The sequence below is a fragment of the Bidens hawaiensis genome, unplaced genomic scaffold (genome assembly GCF_021521415.1).
Source record: "Bidens hawaiensis isolate Kalapana, Puna unplaced genomic scaffold, B.hawaiensis_p1.1 tig00022670_1, whole genome shotgun sequence".
In the NCBI taxonomy this organism is placed as follows: domain Eukaryota; kingdom Viridiplantae; phylum Streptophyta; class Magnoliopsida; order Asterales; family Asteraceae; genus Bidens; species Bidens hawaiensis.
Genome location: NW_027493535.1, coordinates 239,518 through 242,648, shown reverse-complemented (window position 1 = coordinate 242,648; position 3,131 = coordinate 239,518). Strand labels below are relative to the sequence as shown.

The 3,131-nt window shown below is 33.1% G+C and overlaps 1 pseudogene; it reads left to right on the top strand.

Moving 5' to 3' along the window:
* The first annotated feature begins 2,066 nt into the window (after positions 1-2,066).
* On the top strand, positions 2,067-3,131 carry LOC143565976 (NEP1-interacting protein 1-like; annotated as a pseudogene).

Here is a 3,131-nt window from a genome sequence, read left to right as displayed (position 1 = left end):
GGAAAAAAGGAAAAAAAATAGAAAAGGGAAAGAAATTAAAAAGAAAAAAGAAAAATTGGGTCATATCCCGTATGGAGTACTTAGGCAATTCTTTGTTTGTTATTCTTAAAAAAATAAAAAAAATAACCTCTTTCTTTTCTCTTATTTAAGTGAACTCGAGAACACAAAAGCCGACGTAAAAGACGATAAGGGGAGTTTCCCTTGAAGGTATAACAAATTAACAATTGGCCTTAAAATTGGTGACTTAAGAGAGAGATGGTCACCATTCACATGTTACCATTGTTAAATAAGTAAGCACGAAAAAGATTTTTAGTTGTTTAGCAGGTTTTTAATATATCCAACCAAGACAAAAATGATTGAGAGCGACAAATCTTAATATATTTTCTTTTAGGACTTATGATTAAGTGCAATGATATCTATGAAATAAACCCTTAATTCATTAAAACTCGGATGCTAACATTATGATATGTGCCTAAAATTACTATAACTTGTTACCAAAACATCTTGAAAATAAAAAGGCCATGCTAAGCATACATCTTTTGTGATTTTAACGAAGTACAATCTCTATTACTAATTTAGTCATGCCGTCTCCCTTCTGTATTCACTTTTAGCAACTCAAAACTAAAAGGACAATGGTAAATATAAAATGGAGAAATAGAGCTCGAACTAAACGGTAAATTATAAAATGTAGACATAGAAAAGAAGTTTAATTAATATAATAAATATATTATAGGATCAAAGACATGATCACCAACAAGTGTTCGAAAAATTTTAAAAAAAAAGTATGTATAATGAATTTTCATAAATAGGTCAACTAATATACATAAATGACACATGTTTTGGACACAAATAATATACATATGTGATTTTCTATGACGTAGATTCGTGGATTATATAACACTGCAACCTAAATGTAGAATTAAAAGCATTAAATTTAATAGGAGGTCCATGGCAAGCCCATAGAAATTTGATCATTTGGACCCTACTTTCCTTCTCTAGTTCCACTAGCCCCTGGTTTGCAAATTGTTTCTATAATTTATTGAAGGAGATTATACACCGAATACTAATTACATTTTTTTATGTGTATATCATTAAATGTGAATTTGTTATCCTACCATGTATAACTAATACAATAAACTTTTTATTTATATTACCATAATATAATTAATATTAATGCTGATAACTTAATTTTAACATTATAAAAATTACAAATTTACTAATGCTTTATGCTTATCGATATAAATGGATGTTAACGAAAATAAAGAATTATAAAATTGTCTAGACATAAATTTATAGCTATTGTTTGTAACATTAACGAAAATCCACCAAGAACATTAGGTGATCCACGGTTTCTGTTCTTTCGCCACATTCTCCCGGTGATAATAGTCCAATTATAAAACAAGCTTCGATAATCACAGTCTTCTACTAGATTGTAAAACTATATCTTCAACCATCGGATACCTTGTGTTCAATGCTCATTGAGTTCTCGAGTATACCCACAAGTATTGAGCATACCCGTTTATGAACTTACGCGCCTCAAAATCATTCTTGAGGCTGTTCATTACCCGAAACCCAATATTAAAGTCATCTCAAAAACTAGCTTCAAGTATCAAATACTCAATTACATTTCAAACAACTTTAACAAACTGTTTATTATATTCCCTAAGATCATAGAATATGTTAATATATTTTGGTAAATATGTACCATTTCGGATAATCAGACGGTTATCACCTAACACCATACATGCCCCAAACCGTGAAAATTTCTAAAATCGAATCTCATACCCGGATGCTTCTAATATCAACAACCTTTAGATCATGATCTATATTTAATTGGGTTATGTATCCCGTCGTATTCCTTTGAACAAAAATTTATTAAATAAAGTAAGAATTAAATTCAGTGGTAATTAAATATACATCTGCGGATATATACGTCGTGCATGTATGGCATGTGAAGACCTGCGTAGCTTTCTCAGTCCATCCATTAATGCACTCTCCTCTGTTTCCTCTTATATAAATGCGTACCTCTGAGCTCTTCAACACCAATTCAATACATTATCACATAAATGGCAAATTCTAAACTTAAGGTTTTCTGCAACAGAGTCTTTATGGCTGTCACAACCTGCATCGTCGCTCTTGGTACGCTTGCAAAGGCTTCAGTTTATAGGCACAACGTCAAAAATAAATGTGTTTTAAGTGTTTTTTTTTTCTTAAATAAATTGTTGTATTTATGGGTTTCAGGAGGAGCAAGTATGGGAATAGTAGCGGGAACGATTAAGGGGCCCACTATGGAAACTGGGATCGTCTGTGGAGCGTGTGTGGGTGCGATCACTGGCGCCATCACCGCCTTGCAGCTCATGGATATGATAATCAATGGCGAGCCGTTCTCGAAGGTTTCGTTCGTCTTGTAAATGGACAAGTGTTTGCGGATTGGGTGTCTCCGGCTTTGCTCAAAGCCTACCAGTGGCAAGTAAGTAGCTGCTTCTGTAAGATGGTAAAATACTGAATTTATTATTACCGAAGATTGACTTACAATATATAGTGATCATACTTAAACCGGGCATGTGGGCTCATACTAATAAACTTAAATAATAATATATTCCAACACTCTCCGCAGTCAAAGCCGAAGGAAACTTAGAAAAAATAAAAAAAATACTTTCTCTATGAATTCGGCTAACAAAACTTCTGCCAAAATTTCATAATCCTGCAATCTTCAATCCATAAATTATTACAGTCTTTCCTTCCCTGTAATTAACGCATTTCAAGGTTAAATTATTAAAAACGATTTTGGGTTATGATTATGCAGATTAGTGGAACCGAAACGAGTTTTGTGGATCTTTTTGATGGGTGTGAGAACAACGGGTCGAAAGGATTGTGTGAGGATTCAATAAACCAATTACCGAGATTCGTGTTCGGGAATTCTTGCAAAAAGATCAAAAGATTTGGAAGCCATGATAGCAATTGTGCGGTTTGCATGCAGGACTTCAAGAACAGGGAAGTGGGAAGAGAACTGCCAAATTGTAGACATATGTTTCATTTAATATGCATTGATGAGTGGCTGGTTAGGAATGGTTCTTGTCCTGTTTGTAGAGGAAATATTTAGGGGTTGGTTTGTTAATTTGTGAAACTTA